Source organism: Helicoverpa armigera, chromosome 19 (assembly GCF_030705265.1).
Source record: "Helicoverpa armigera isolate CAAS_96S chromosome 19, ASM3070526v1, whole genome shotgun sequence".
In the NCBI taxonomy this organism is placed as follows: Eukaryota; Metazoa; Arthropoda; class Insecta; order Lepidoptera; family Noctuidae; genus Helicoverpa; species Helicoverpa armigera.
In genome coordinates, this window is record NC_087138.1 from 10845487 (window position 1) to 10862858 (window position 17372).

General features: G+C 39.7%; 1 protein-coding gene and 1 non-coding gene across 2 annotated transcripts in view; one reads left to right on the forward strand and one right to left on the reverse strand.

Moving 5' to 3' along the window:
- Rg (rugose) overlaps positions 1 to 8092 on the reverse strand; it is a 317709-nt gene extending 309617 nt beyond the window's left edge. The window contains exon 1 of the mRNA XM_064039352.1: positions 7971 to 8092. The gene's annotated coding sequence lies outside the window, so the exon portion shown is untranslated. The remainder of the gene's footprint in view (positions 1 to 7970) is intronic.
- An 8993-nt stretch (positions 8093 to 17085) lies between these two features.
- On the forward strand, positions 17086 to 17158 carry Trnaa-agc (transfer RNA alanine (anticodon AGC)). Its single transcript has one exon. It is a non-coding gene; the product is annotated as a tRNA-Ala (tRNA).
- The last annotated feature ends 214 nt before the right edge of the window (positions 17159 to 17372 follow it).

Consider the following 17372-nt stretch of genomic DNA (forward strand, 5'->3'; position numbering starts at 1 on the left):
GAGCGTTCTCCAATTACTGGCTAATCTTGGAGCCAAGTGCTCAAAATCAATTTAATCCAAACCCTATACAATACTTAATTGCCGTCCGAAAAATTCAATCCGTTCTTTCGCATTCATTAATTGTGTGAGCAGGGCTCGGCACCATCCCCTCGACCCAGTTCTACTGGAACACATAATTAAAGGCAGGAACTCTAAAAATCTCCCACAAAGAGCACAAAGGCGCAGCTTTCAAACTTGCAAATGACGATCGGTGATGTGACTGCGTGGACGTCACGCTAATCAACTGCACAACATGTACTAAATGTTGCCACGGAGAAACTGTACCAGAACGCTACGCTCTTTGAGAAGGTAAAAAAATATAAAAATTCAGAAAATAATACACGACGTGTAATCAATTTCAGGGCCCAACATGTTTGCCTGTAAACATTTGTTTATTTATCGAGCGCTTAGATTTGTTCATCGTCTATTTATGACGTAATGAAACCGTACCCTATAATCCGTTTACGCATTTAATTAATTCGTTAATAATTAATCAAGAGTGCGTTGATTGCGAATGGCGCCCCTTTATTTCATACGAGTTAATATTTCAGCAGAGGCTTCAGGTGCGCGCGGCCTGCCTCTGAGAATAAGCGGCTGTTTTCACTTATTTACGAGAATACTTCAAATGTGTAAAACGGTGTCTAAATCACACTTGTACAATTTGTTTGCCGCACAGCCTACGTCTGTCATTGTAGTATTGATCGGATCAGTATCCGTTGTTTGAGTTAAACGTTGACAATGGAAACTTTATTCATATACTAGAGAGTACGGTGTGTGCACAGCGACGCTTACAACTTTTCCATCTGCCGTTTCATCACCTCTTTGTATCTCATCATATCTTGGTCCTAAAACTTTTTCAAAGTTATTATCGCTGAGCGTGGATTTTGTGTATTCTTTTAAGGGATAAGTATGTTGCGGCTGTTTGGGGTATTTTCATAGCGAGCGGAGGGTTTTACATGGCGAGGCGTAAGTGTTATTGCTGCGGCGCTCCCCGCACACGTCAGGATATTGCCGGGGCGCGTGTGCTCAACTGCCGCATGGTGGCCGCACTCGCTATTGCCGACACATGCACCACTATTCCGTGGCTGTAATGTCGTGTTACTTTTGCTTGAAATTAGTTTTCATATATTCAAAGTTAGATATGAAGTACGTCAGTGTTCGTAGCGTTTAATTACGAGCAGTAGGTTAGAGGAATCGGCGCGGCTGTGGTTGACATAATATTTGGAGTAGGATGGCGGCGCCGGCGCCTGCCCTACTTCAGCGGTATGAAGTACAAACACAAACTTGGAGCGCTGCGAGGTGTGTTTGCGTCGCCCAACAACACACTGTTTTCCATAAACACAACATTCCCTTTACGCGAGTCGAGCAACTGTTTTAGTTTATTTTTGTAGTGACGACCTTCAGCTATCGAGGAAATAGCGCTCTGCGTTTTATTCTTTAGTGTTTTATACTTTTGGATGAACCCAGTAAGTTATACGCATTTAAGTTTTTACTATTGCGCACTGGTGTTACTTTTGTATAAATCTCTTATAATAATAATAAAGTAATATTTTAACACAATTATTATAAATAACACGTAGTTGTAGTAGTACGATAAGCGATCAACACAAGTTTCCTCAGAAGTCGACTAGCAACCGTTTCTTTCTCCACGTGCGTGTAAATTGGCCGCGATTTACGTAGGATACGATTCCTTTGAATATTTCACTGAGCCGTTGCCATGGTGATGCCTGAGCCCTCGTGGCGTATGTACACTATAAGATACGAGTTCTTCAAATAACCAGGATAGGCAGATTTTTTTTATTAATCAAAGATGGTATTCATGTAATTCGTGTCGAATTCATGTAGGTATTCATGAAGACTGAGCAATAGGAATCAATACGCACGATCAAGATATAATGGCGGGTACACACAGGTTGGTTTTGTTGGTCCTATAGCGTTACTTGAGCTGAAGCCGAGTGCGTTAGGATTCCGAGAGATATATCGATTACTTTACTATCAACGAATGTAAGATAATATAGTTTTACAAATAAATATCATAATTTATAAGGATATTTATTGATAGGATGGATGCTTTTCAATTGAGTGTATAACACTCATGATATACGATGCTCTACACGCCTAATAATGTAAATTAGTAACGCCTATGAAAATTCAATTCCACTGTTTTTGAACCGCTGCATTATCAACACTGTAATCTCGACCATCGGTGGTTTGTGTAATAGTTGGCAACAGGTAAAGTTAGCTCTATGAATATATTCACAATAATATAAATTAAACACGACGTAATAAAAGGATTTGTAATATAATGCTAACAGAAATAACAACTGAAATTCAATTTATATTAGAGTTCAGCTGAAATTCTATTAAAATAACCAAGTTATGCCTTTGTTCGCAGTTTGCAATGGCATATAATTTCCACACATTTAATAACAAGTTCTAAACAGGTCGGGCTAACTTCTGCCAGGTACACACGTGAAATAAAACAAAGACTTGAAATAAGTTTATGAATACGTTGGAGGTAGCCTGAGGTACTCCTCATTCTCATGACTAGGATATCAGCAGGGGGAGGATGTTTGCGACTCATTAAAGCTGCCACACTCGACAATGTGCTCACAATAGTAAGTGCTCACTACAACACCACACGTACTTCATCGGTTTTGTGGTGACATCGCTCAGAGTTCACAACACAGTTCAAGCAATCAAATGAGAAAAGGCAAATTAACTCGACCAGCGACCTGACTGCAGGATAGATCAAGTTTTCGTATTGAAATTGGATAGTTTAAAACTTCCAATTATTAAGTTTTATTCAAATATGAAACACAAGGAACCTCGCTCGTCGTCAGGGTTGAGGCGGCATCAATACCTATTTAGTGAATGGTTTTCCTAAACACTGAAGTGTTTGCTTGTAATTAAACGGGTGTTTAGTGAACGTGTCAGTATTCTGGTTCACGGCGGAGCTACTTTGTCGGCGCGGCCTTGCCGGCGACCGTGTAATAGCCACATTGTGCCCCGACGTGCTGCCAACGAGACATTCACAATTATCTTTACAAAGGACCAAATGCCGCCATGGCGAACTGCTTCACAATGACGTCAATGAGTGCCTATTGACGAAATAGAATTTCTATGAATACATTGATTACGTATGGTTTCCAATGAATAACCAATCAAATATTATGAGCACAGCTGTGAATACATAAAGATTTTAATATACCCAAATACCGTAGTAGTTTTGCTACACTGCTACGCATCGCCTACGTCGAATGCTACGCTCTGTCGTGGCGTAGCACATGTACTACGCCGTAGTTCGTCTACGCGGCTTTCCTCGCATCCTACTCGTAGCTGCCTACTTTAGGACTCATTTACAGAGCAAGTTCGTAGCAGGTTGAATGCAATAATTTGAGGCAAAAATAAAAGTTTCACCGTTTAAACAGTGTTCAGTGTTGTGAAACTTTCAGAATGAATTTAAATTATTGCATTCAACGTGCGATTAAATTACTATTTGTAAATGTGTTTTAATTTCATTAAACACTGATGATAACAATGTTCAGTTAACTGAATTGAAAGTCTTCAATACAGCGCCCGTCTGGCTTAACAATGCTAAAGTAACAGAATGAAAATCGAATAGTTCTTTAGAAATTCAAAAGAACTTTAAACAATTAGTATTCTTTGTCCATCGTTTTGCAATCACCGCAAAGTCTAGTATTTTCAATTAGACGCTAGCTATTGGAATCTTTTTAGTGCGGCGGACGGCCAAGTTTAATTCTTTTGTTTCGTTTTATTTGTAAAGAGCATTGGCAGAAACAAGCTCATTTATGTGAAACGAACTAGCTGTTACAGGTCGCCCACGGACGCGGCTCAGGCTCGGGATGCCTCACGCTTCACGGAATTTAAAATAAAACAGTTGAGTAGGTGGTGAAATGTCAAATATTTGATGAATGAATAGTGAGCGCGCGAGTCCTGCTCCTGACAGATGTTTGTCGAGTTCCGTTTCGCTGGAACCAAGAAAACATCATCCAGATAAATTGGCATTGATCGATAGCTTGCCATTACTTCGTGGTTTGTATTTTGACTGTTTAAAATTAAATGTCACGGGCAAATTCTGAGAAATTAACAAAAGAAAATCGAGACTTCTCCACCATCCGGTTATAAAATATGCTCTGAACCTCTTATTATTTTATGATGATGAAGGCGTTGTATTCTCAAAATAAGTTATACTGCTACAGTTACCTAAAAACCAGTACATTGACGCTAGATAGTCGGCATTAGATAATTTGCGCTCCGTGACACTCGGCGCCATCCATCACGCGTCGCGAAACATTCGATGGCTTGTTTGTTTGGCGAGCTGCGATCAACCGCCACCAACCTCTCTATATGTATGTACATTCTATTCACTTGGATATTGTCTATAAGTTATCTTGTCGCATTAAACAGCGTAATTAGGGTTTAGAGAAAATATCGGAGAAGAAAAGAGTAACAAAAAATACCAATTGGACTACACACTATCACGCTATAAATTAGAACTAGTTTTTTTTGTATATTCATTAACTACACACTTTCCACATTAGTAACCTAGGCAACAGTCGTGTGCGCATTGTGATGCCCCCGGGGCACAACCCCGTGACGTCAGCGACTGCATTTGAAGCCTTAACGCCGTGTGACCTACATTATATCAATTACACGCACGCACACAAACACACAGACTAAAGACTGGATTAATGCGAGACTGTCTGCACACACACGATTAACTATGTTATATCAATATTTGTACATCATTAATCTTAGTATTTGCCAATTCTTTGAATTACGATATTAAGACCAAAGTCAAAGACTATATTTACTTTGATGTCTCCATGTAAATGCCTTCGCAGAAAAATACTCGATCAATTAGAAGAACATTGTTCAAGTCAATATTTAAACATGAATTCTAGTGACTGTAGGTATAGCCTAGCTTGTTCCGAGAATGATGTTTTATATCTTTTAACAAGAATAAGATAAATAATGAACTTAATTTAAATATTTTGAGTATTGTTCAATAAATTGCTGTGTATAACAAACCAATTGATACACTTCAATTACATTTTTTCCTCAAAGAGAATTTCCAAAATTGTTGGGACAATAATATAATGTAATGGTTATTTTATGAGCCGTTACTGTGACATCGCCTCTGGACATGGCAAATAAAAAATAATATTAGTTTATATGTCCTGCCTTTGCAATTGAAGCTTTACTAGTTTTGACAATTACAACGTTTTTGTTTTCACGTTTTGTAATACGAGTGGGGTTGGGACCGTGGGGCATTGAAATTATGCAACGTGCAAATAGTTTCACAGAGTGGTATTTTTTGTGAAAACATATGACATTTCAAAACTCTGGTGTACACGTAGAGTTGATGCCAACATAGTGTTACTAATTTTTAGTTGGGTTATTATTGAGTAACCCGCCTAAAAATAATATATTGATAACAGTATTAAGCAAAGGTTCCAACGCGAGTGTAATTGGCCTACAACATATTCGTTTTACACCTCTCAGAGTACCCTGTATCCTTTACTTTACTTTCATGAAATAATCCTCATTTAGAGACATTATCACTGACTCGGTGCAAAGTTGAAACAACAGCAAAACATTTCTCAGTTATAATCGTAAGTGCTCAGTGACTGAATTACCGCAGAAACACTGAGCCGACGCTCCATCGCACATGAGCCGTGCCAGGAGCAAGCGCTCGTCTCAAATGATGCTGCTGATTTGCTCAAATCGTTTGCTAAAAATTCCGTTTTATAACTTCATGGAATACAACGAATATCTGGAGTCCGAAACCGAAGAAATTTAATCGAGAAAAATTACCGAAATGAAATTGTACTTGAGGCAAATAAAAAACTCAAGCAGGCGGATTAAAGAGGGTTATTAATAATTTCTCATAGCAGCGATATTAGCGAGAGGCCGTCCCTCTGGCGGAGGGGACGAAGAGGTCAGCGGCTACATTGATGGAATCCTACAACATTACCGAGAGGGCGAACGATACCAAGATAAAAAAGATCCGTTGATTACAACGCGCCGACAAATGTGGGGCATAACTCTTGCAGCGGGACGCCAAGTAATTGCACACCAATGAAATACGTGACTCTCCAGTAATACAGCTCAAAATCGATTGACGCCGCTAATGTAGAAAACGATTACGGCGGATTTAAAAATGGTTAGTGGTGAACCAAGCCCATTTGTGATGTATTGGATTGAAATTCTATTAACGTTTGAAATAGTCCACTTTGATTTGGTTCTTGTAAGCTGTGCGCCATTTTCATTTAGGTATCTTGCCCTTTACAAATGCTCACTGGCCTAGAACTCGATTGACCGATTTGACTCGCAATGTCCTTTACAGGTCATACAATTATTATGAGCCTGTAAGAAGACATTTTCCTTTCTAGTAAATTTCCAATATTCCATTCCATATTATTTTGTATGAGTGTTCGTTTCGCGGTCGCTCGATATCTACGGTGAGGGTTGGTGAATGTCGATGGAGTTTGGCGAATTTATTAATCCCTGCAAGGACAACATTTGTTCGCTATGACAAACCTATATGAATTTTCCGATATTTCTGTTTTCCTGCTTTGTATACATAGCCTTTAGAAGAATAATAAACAAAAAACGAGACATTTATTTATTTTCGTGCTGTTTAAATCTGCTCGCAATTCATTGAAAGAAATATTCATTTATATACCTATTTGTTTATATGAAGGACATTTACTGAATTGCTTTGCTTTGAATAGCGATTTCATTCGAAGCTATACATAAATGATAAGAACACATTAATAAGGACTTTATGAGCTGTGAGTACCCTATTATATCTGGAATGCTTTGTAGCTTAAACATTAACCCGTCGATTTGGTAGTACAAGTATCGATATCTCAAAGTGTTGAGCAATGCGCTTTGTGTCGATTTTACGATGAATGGTATTATAGTTTATAGTGGTCTAGTTCTGCAGTAAACAGATACAAATATAGGAACAACGAGAGCACGGCGCGATCGCATCGGCAACTAATGGCTCGCTCGCAGGCGACTGAGCGACACTTCGACACACTACAGCCTAATTAACAACTTGCTAATTAGTTAAAGTCTTACACCTATGCTCTGTGGCGCTCTGGGGCAAGTTTGTCGATACTGTCAAGTCCTATGTCCGGAAACTAGCTAGATTCCACAATCCGATGACTGTGATACACGAGGTAATTACTCTAGGATATACAAACAGACACGTGGGCAGTATTGTCACTCAGTACCTAATAATGAGCTGAAGTTAACTTTACTGCGGTAAATACTATTGCAAAAAGATATAGCCCTTTCGCTAAGGAAGCCCCGAGTCGCTGAAACAATCCTCGCAAAATGACAAGATAAAGAATGTTATTTCTTACAAAGTCAAATACTGTAACACAATATTTATACACATCTGAAAGCCAAAATGACAAATGAAATTCGCGAAACGTCTTTCCTAGAAGCTGCGCTGCGAAGTATGTTTAATCTGTCAGTGATTGACAGCTGAAGCTTGTTTGTATTCCACAAACACTTTGTTACAATACGGATAAGGAAATGACAAAAATGTTCAGATTTGAATACTAAATCGAAATAAAGCTTTATGTCCGTATCTAAACATAGAGAAATATTGTAGTAGGTATCAATGCGAAGAGTTCGGGCGCCATCTTCATCAAAAGTTATCCAATAAATTATGTGAGATATACGCAACATAACACACGCACTATACACGGATATCATAATCAATCGAAGGTAACACGATAGGAGGATCTATGTGTTACGTATCATCCACAATATCACAATATCGAGGGCCGGCATGGAGCGCGCGTTAGGCGAACGTAAACACCACCGATGTTTGCAATAAATGAATCACTGTTGTGTTATGGTACCCTGGTAGTGAACATTGAACATACATGACGTGGAGGTGTCGTGCCGCGGGAACGCGAGACGCGTACAGGCGCCGGGGCGGGCGGCCGATCACTGAAACGTCCCGGGCGCGCGACGCCCCCCACACCCCCACACCCCGCTACTGAAACTCTCAATTATTTTATTGGGAAAGCTAATGAGACGAGAGCCATCCACAGGACTGGTGTCCGCTATTCCCATGGTTACCGGCAAATAAAACATCGTTAGGATTACTCGGTAATTCGCCTGTATTGGCGCACTCATTATCGGAGCTACCCGTATATTTAAATTATATTTGAGTTTACCGACTGCGGATTAACGAAATTGCTTCATGTATAATCGTACATAAAACGGCAACGTTGAATTTTAAATAAACATCAAAGCCCCCGGGGTCATTGGAGTAGACATTTCATAAGACATGAAAATGTCTTTTCAATCGAGGTCTGTCGCAGTCGGAGTATACTTTTAAAAGTGCCCGAAGTTATTCTGTCCTTCGCCGGCGCTTTCCTCCTTATTTGCGTAATGTGGACGTGTGCCGGGAATAACAATATTGTCCTAATTGATAGTCAGCGCCCGGGGCACAGGCGACACGGCGACTTCGCGACTACTACACGTCTGCATCGTTGTGAAAGTATAAGTCGCATTTTATAGTTTTTACCCCCCTTTTACGCTACTAAACAAAGCTGGTTTCATTTGGAAAGCGATACCAATCAATGGGTATCACGACTGCACAAAAACAACGCAACGTTGGTATATTTGTTTTCCATATCAATACAAAATCAAATCCATTTGTGTGTCGTTCCATACATTTATGAAAGCCGTCCGAGCAGGTTACTCGATTGTGATGTGACGAATTCTGACTTTAGCGAGAGCGATTGCCATTTGACCTCGGCAGCCCACAGGGAAATCAGATGCTCGCTACACACTCAATCAATGCACGGCTGGGCGGCTATTCCGTCCCATTACTACTTGAGTTTTTACTCTGATATTATCTTCTGGTTCCCAGGGCATGCTCCTCTGCCTAGACTTTCCTCGAATTGGCCACCCATCCATGGACAGCGCATTGCTGGCCTTACATGGTCAATCGACCCGTGCGGCTGTTACTTAGTCACGGACTCCTCTATAGTCATCCACCACTATGTACTTCAATTATCAGAGCATTATTTGTTAATGGCGTCATTTAGAATTTACGGCACCCTCGGCCCGGATGAGATTACAATTGATTTCTGTCGAGAGCCCACCCCCGAGGGGCGTCGCGATAACACGAGGAAGCACAATAAACAGTAAGTCAAATTATACACAAAACATTCACAGAGCTCGGACAATCTAAATTGTTCAGGGACATCTAAGGAATTCGGGGATTCGCAGTCAGCGAATAAAAAAGATATTTGGGTAGACAACAAAAGACAATAGCAAATGGTCACTCCGGCGAGAGAACATGTTTGAAGTAGGGTAGGCTAGCATAAAATAAGGCCCTTCGGGTCATTCCCATTCACTTCCCATTTAGTTTCGGACCCCGTATAACATAATTGGCTTTCCCTGGATGTGTTTGTAACATATATGTATATTAAATAACACACCTTGATATTTGTAAGGTCACATACGTATTTCTCTATAAACTAATGTATCAAGATCTAGTTGTACAATTGTCAGATGTTTGTGTTGCATTAACGAGAAGAAAATAGTACAATAAGATGAGGCACACCACGTGCCAAGCCGTCCTTGTGAGGCGCAATGCTAAGGGCGGCGTGGGCCGGCCAGCCTTAATCAATGAAGACAAACACTATTCTCATTTGTGAATCAGGTCGGGTTGCTTTAGCAAGTCATCACTCATTATCTGTACGCCGCGCTTAACCTAAATACATGATCTCTGTTCAAACTAAATCGGAAGGGAAAACAATAAAGGTAATGCTCGTGTTTGGTTTATGGCGCCATCGTAAAATTTCTATAGCACTCCTCAATCTTTTTTTAATATCTTCGTCGGAACGTTTATGGTAAGGAACTCCCAGGACAGTAATCTTCCATTATATGAAAATGTTGTAAGTGTATCAGATTCACTGTTTCCTTTTATATACCTCGTTACATATTGCAGATTCGCAGACGTGAAACAAATTGTGTATCACGTGTATTATTTCGTGACGCTGAGCTAGCTCTCCCAGCGGGAATTCTCAGTTGACCGGAGTTGAGATTTGTGCCCTATTGCTGCTAATAACGATCAGCTCCATTCTATATAAAAAATTCAAATATGCGAACTCAATTCTGCAGGAAGGAACATGTCTAGCTAACCCTTCGAAAAAATCAGGAAAGTTTTAATAAAAATGCAGAATAAAATGTAAATTAGCTTGACTTCCGGAGTTGTAAGTTGATCCAATTTCAGTAATATCACGAAGTTGTACAAAGTCCTCCCCTCCTGCAGGATCGCGTCTAAACAAGTTAAATCAATCTTCCGCCTGGGGAAGTTCATCCGATATTCCTCCTCGAACAGAGCTGATTCATTCATTTGTAAAGATGTCCAGTGTCCTGTACGCGTCACAGCGATTACGACGAATATCTGATACCTATTATAGTTTGGTTATGCCTTTTGTGATACACACGGGGATTTAAACGATTATGATACCTCCTAGTTGAAGATTAAATGCTTTAAATTCCGTTTGATGATACAAATGTTTACAACTATGTAGAACTGTAGCAATTATTCATTTAGCGCAAAAACAGGCGCGGTCAGGCCGGTGGTGCCACTCGGCACAATTACGATAGCGGCCAAGAAATAACTCCTGTAGTGTAATTACACCGGACCGAAGAGCTTACTCAATGATAGGCCATAATAGTTGAGACAAGGCATTCGATGATTTATTTAATTACTTTCTGTAAGATCGCTTTGTAAGACCGTCTCAAGTGGTTGAAGAATTTAATGTTCCAACTTGAACAGTGGCTCGGTATTCATTACTGAAATGTTGCCGCATTAACATAGCTTATAAATGATAAGACGAACCTCACTGCTTCTGAAAATGTAAAGTACTTTGACTACACAATTATGTCTAAAACGATGTCTTAATTATAATATATGTAGGCGTATCTTAGTTGTACTCATATGTATGGAATATGTAGCTCCTGTTATAAGCTTTTATTTTTATAACTGTCATGTACCTACATAAACGTTATTTATGATGTGACATTCCAAAAGCTTTACAGTTTCGAGCAAGTTTACGTCATCGTCCCCGTAGTAAAGGACCCCCAATCAACAAGCTTATCGTCATTAGGCAAACTCCAATCGCGGACTACCCGGATTATAACCACACACCCATCGCACACTCCGTCAAAATAACTTCCAGTACTGGCTGGAATTGTACCCACGGATATTAACCAAGCTTAACTAGGTTAGTTCTGCCGTAACTAGAACAACTGATAGCTTCAGATTACGTCTAGATTATTACGAGTGGATACCACCACGATTTACGCAGAAAATTTTTCATAATCAAACGTGTTGTCTACCATGAAAATGGACGTACTACAAGAGCTAGTCCTTTTAAGTAAACGGCTTATGAACAGCGGGTTCCTCACAATTTATGTCCATTGTAATGTAGGAAACATAACGGTTCATATAGCTGTGTTTGTAGCTGGTGAGGACTAGGGCTACATAAACGTGAGAGTATAGGTAGTCATAGCGGCGGCCAGTGACAATGGGGCACAAAGCCAAAGGAGGAATTATGTGGAGGCTTACTGCGGCGCCGGACACACCGCTGACACACTGCCGCGCTCTGTCTACATATAGCCATACATAAGTACCTACACCTGAGTACTAAGATACCAGTACTAAGACTTGCGAGTTTTGGACCATCATTTGGAAGATAATAAATATTACAAAAATATCAATAATGAGAATAAATTTCACTCTCCATGGTACCTCTGTTCAATATACCTACTTATACCTATACGCAAATATCGTCAGTATCAGCCATACTCACAATTACCTCCTCTATAATCGATAAGTTGATAACATAATCTCCTTAAGTTGTCGGTGTGCACCCGGAGCTAAACAGCTCGGATAGGCTTACCCTCGTGTCACCCGGAATACTGATACAGACGCGACCTTTACTTGCTCCAACGAAACCATTTTCAATTTAACAACAATTTCAATATCACAGATGTATGCACACAAATATATCCAAAGAGGACTAAAGAAATCTTCGCTTTCTCAGTTCAATGGAGCAGAGAGGACGCATCACAATCCTAAAGACGCCGTATCAAATAGTTTCTGCGTAGTGTACGCGACTGTACCACGTACATGAAAGGGATTCGGATCCAATACATTGTATGTATCAATGTAAATAACATTATACGAAAGCAATTCTCTTACTGATATAATTCAAGTTATCTTATTTTAGAAAGTTTCGAAGAAACCTCAAACGAGCTCAAAATGCAAAACGGAAGGGCCGATGCAAAAGTAATTTATATCAAAGTGTCCATAATAAGGTGTTTGAGAAGTAAGTCAGTTTGAATGGTTGTAAACCTCGTTCAAACTAATCAAGAGCGGCCACTTTTCACGGCCTCGTGGAGTTTGGAAAGTTCTCGCTCACAAAGCGCTCGTCTATTTAACTGACACATTTCTGCAACGAGCGCCGCGCCTCTCCCGCGCCTCCGCCGTGCCACCGCTACGCCACTACCGCGCCGCGACTCCGCAACGCCCAACAGGCTTATATCTTCCACCAAAAATACGCTAATTTAGCCAATTTTAAGGAGATTAAATGCAAATTGATTAACGATTGATATCGGGATCGCAGATTTATGTTTTATGGGAAGTTAATTCGACGTCTAATTGCCGGCTTCCAGTCAATTCCCCTGGCTTGTTTAACATGACAGTTATCTCTCACAACGGGTAACTAACTCCACTTCTTTCGTACTTATACTTCCTTTACACCTAGTTGCTATTTATACAGGGTTACTGGTAAGTAGACCGCATCCTTTCAGGAGGTTATAGTATAGGTCAATACGAACAAATTTGACCCTGGGATACACTGGGCAAAAGTTAACCCGTTTCGAGATAATCGAATTTCAAGATCAGTCGTCTAGGTACACGTATAAAATTTCATTATTAGTCAAAAGTCTCGTTTTTGTGGATTTTTGTGTGTTTTTGGATAGAAGATGAATCATTTCATAATAAAAAACCATAAAACTGTACAAATCACAGAGGAAATTATAGCGAACAGCAATTACTTTTTTAGTCGATATTTTCTCAAAAATATTACTCTTCATTTTTTTGTGCAGAATACTTAAAAAACATCTACATTTATCTAGCTATCCAAAAAGCCACAAAACACACAAAAATCCGCAAAAACGAGACTTTTAACTAGTAATAAAAATGTATACGTGTACCTAGACGACTTGTAAAGAAAAGATCTTAAAATTCGATTATCTTGAAACGGGTTAACTTTTGCCCAGTGTATCCCAGGGTCAAATTTGTTCGTATTGACCTATACTATAACCTCCTGAAAGGATGCGGTCTACTTACCAGTAACCCTGTATATCCAGGTAAATATATATGGTGTTGTTTTAATTAAATTAAAAGTTGAGTGTAAGTGCGAATGTTTAGAAACATGAATCCCTGAGTGCTGGACGGAATTCGTAAGCAACGTCTTCCGCACTTCACGAAAGATCCTTCATTTTAAACATGAAGGTTACGCGGGGGGCGTGGGGGGACGAGGGGGGCGCTACAGAATTTATCTACGTGAGTGAATTTTATAAATTTGTTCATAACTCGTAACTTTCCAGTGTTACGAGTGATCCGGAGCCTTCATGAGACTATTAAAAGGTACGCCCATTTGGTTTATTTTCCATTTTGTGATAAAACTCGTAGGCGTAAAACGAATTCATTAATTATACATAAGCTGTTCTGTGAATATTTGAACAGCTTCTACATTTAATTAAACAGTTCGTGTAGTACCTATAAGCTTTATTGATCCTTGAGTTTCTTTCGGCAGAACATAATAATATTATTTTCATAGCAATTCTGCTGGAGTTGTGTATAAAGACACAAATTCCTATACTTGTAGTCCTTTGTATGTACGACCTTATCGTAAAAAAACAACACGACTAAAAAGTAAAGCTCCATTACACAGACACAATCTGACCGCGAGATATTTGTTCAACAATAGATACAGATAAAAAGCGATCCGAGCAAGTGGGAATATCTATTAGGTATGTAATGCGCGGTGGGTCGGGCGGTTTGAACCCGAGACTGGTCGACAAAGACAGCCGCGAGCGACCGCAGCCCCTTGGGCACTGAGCACGCCTAATCCACTTAGGACATCCCAGCGAGACGCACACACTGTTTCATTATGTTACATTACTTATTTACTTACTGAATAATCCTTTTTTGCTTTACAACCAACCGTGAACTTTAGTTTTCAATTTATTCTAATAAGTTTTTATTCATTAGGTACTTTGAAACCTTTTATTTTAATCATGTTTCTAGACCCTTTTTTGAAACCTCGCGTTTAAAATTACTTGAGCGAAATTCTATGTCATTATATTCATTCAGTATTATTTTTTCACCGTCGTAAAAATATCATACGAAACATTTATTCTACATTTGACATGAAAACCGCAAGAACAGAAATATTTGAAGGAATGTCTGAACTGCCAAAGTAAAATTAAAACTTGGATTGAATTTCGATTGGTAACAATGGGTGGGTCGTTTCTTCCGCAGCTCGGCAAACGAATGTGCGACGGTTGAAAAGAAACGCGCCGCGCTGCCGGTGAGCGCCGCGATAACCCGGCGCGAGCCATGAGCGACCGACGATGCGCCCAGACACCATATACACCATGTGTATCATGTGAACATACATAAATTGAAGTTTATTCAGTCGAAGTTTTGACTTCTTTAGACACAAGTAAATGAAATGATCAATTCGTTATGGGGCGGTTGATATACACTCATAATACATAAACATTTCCAGTGTCCAGAGAAGTGTAATGAATATATAAAATGTAATGTGTTGAATTGTCTCCGGTATCAAAAACCTCTTGTATTCATTATTTTGATCGAAGTTTATTCAGTAGTTTGGACGCTTTTAAATTACGCCAAATAGTAAAGTCGAAGCTAAAGTCGCCAAAAGCTGAGCAAACTTAAATTGGATCTCTCAAGTCCGTACTTCGTTTACGATCGACCAGGAGAGCACAAAAACTGTACAATTAATGCATAGCTGGAAAATTGGATATTGATTCCTAGCAGCGAATACTAACTTATTTCCCTAGGTAATACTTCAAAGAAATAATATTCAATTAATGTCTTAGAGGCTCCAATTTCTTTTAATAACGAATGGCCCAAATAATGCCTTACATTGCAAGCATTATAGAATTCGAGTTAAGTCCCAGATAAACATGAAATCAAGGAGATCGAGAGCTTGCTCTTCGTTACGTGCTAACGTTCCGATTCACGAGACATGTTGTGAACCCCGCTCGATCGTCGTGCTCGACCACAAAGGACTGTCACCCATGTAAACTGGAGGCAGCGCGGTACACGCCAGACTTAATATATCCAACTATCTGCAAATGTGCGCACGATTGCCTGTCACAGACAACACAGCCAAGTTTCTTGGCAGCTTTGCACTAACTTAATTAAACTAAATAACTATTATTTCGTCCTTGTTGTATATGTGGGATATTTCATGTTGAACACACATATTTAACAAGGTATATTTTGACAGCCATTAAAATGTGCATTATTTAGTTGCGTGAAACAATTTTCGATGAAAAATTAGTGATACAAATTAAATCGACTTGTTGTTCGCCAAATGAGATTCAGGGAATAATAATATTATATTGAATAAACTCCACCTGTTTTAATTTGTACGAATATCCCGATGCAAACTTTTGGCAAACAGGCTGTCAGCGAAATAACAATACAGGCTTCGTAGCTACATCTTTTCCTTTTTCATTTCTCATTGAATTCTACTGGATAACTGCAAAATGAAGGCGTAATTTAAAGGCAGTCTTAAGTATACATAATGTCGGCGAACAGCACAAAAGATTTGCTAAGAAAAGAAATTAATTAGCCGACGGTATTAAACCTCGGATTTGAGAACCTTAACGAGTACCCAGCGAATACCGCTCCGCCAATACCGGGAGGAAAGGAATTCGACGCGTTTATAATAGACTAGCTTTACAGGCCTACCGAACGGATTTAATGAACAATTTACAAAGAGGCAGGGGAACGCACTCCACCCCGGAGTGCGTTCTAAAGATATTTTTCCATATCTAATTCCAACCCCAGATATTTTCCGTCATAAAAAGCAGTACCTCGCGACAAGCCGTGACGACAAAAGAATTAACCTTTGCACTGCAAACCTTTACACAGCGCTTGCCAACTGGGGCAGAAGCGTCGTGATCAAAGGAAACACTAGGTAGGCTCACCTCCTGCCGTGTTCTGAATGCCTGGTACGCAGCGCGAGAGGCGGCGTACTCTATGCATGTACGATATCGTATGTGGGTCACCGGGCCCCAGGGCATGTGCCATAACAGGAGCTACCCTATACATCGTGGATAATATCATACTTTTTTGTCATTTTGTCCGTCCGTCCATTTTTTTAAAGATTTCCGTGGCTGAATAGCTCGCTCATTTCATCGAAAAAGGGAAAAAATGTGCGGCGAAATCGAACAGCAGCAATTCGACGTAGACAACTCTTTAAACGAGAGTATGCATTATTGGTTACGTAACACGCTGGGACTGAAAATAGTGGCACTTCTTTAACATAAATGAAAAGGATGTGGATTATTTTTCGAGAAAATACTGTTTATATTCACTAAATCTATTAAGTAGCATCAAACCATGCGTACAGAAAATAACGCCTCAAATGGAATCTATCTCCAACCAAATTTTAATTCCTAACAACTTTTTTATGTGTTGAGAAAATTTCCAAAATAAGTGTATTCTTTTTATCGTGTGTGCCGTTTAACTGAAGGATATACAACAGAGAAGTTGTTCGGCAAGGTCGGTTATCAAAGTAGCGACTCCACACCCGGGAGGGCATTTAATAAAGCCGCCTGTCCTCGCCCGCGGCTATGTGACTTGAATTTATTACTATCTGTACAAAAGTAAACCTAGCATTCGAACGTACTGCCACCGGGGGCGTAGCTCAGATGGTAGAGCGCTCGCTTAGCATGCGAGAGGTACCGGGATCGATACCCGGCGCCTCCAATTTTTTAGGTATTTTGGCAGAGCTAGAAAAAAATGTGAACCATATAAACTGTATCTAAGAGATAAATCCTCCATTGTGCCTAACTCCAATATAAGCAGACATGGTTTCACCACTAAATATTAGTCTATTTATTATTTTATTCTACCAGCTTCTGCTAGATCTACGTTTTGCATTACAGGTTACTTAACCCTGTATATTATTGTGAAATACGTT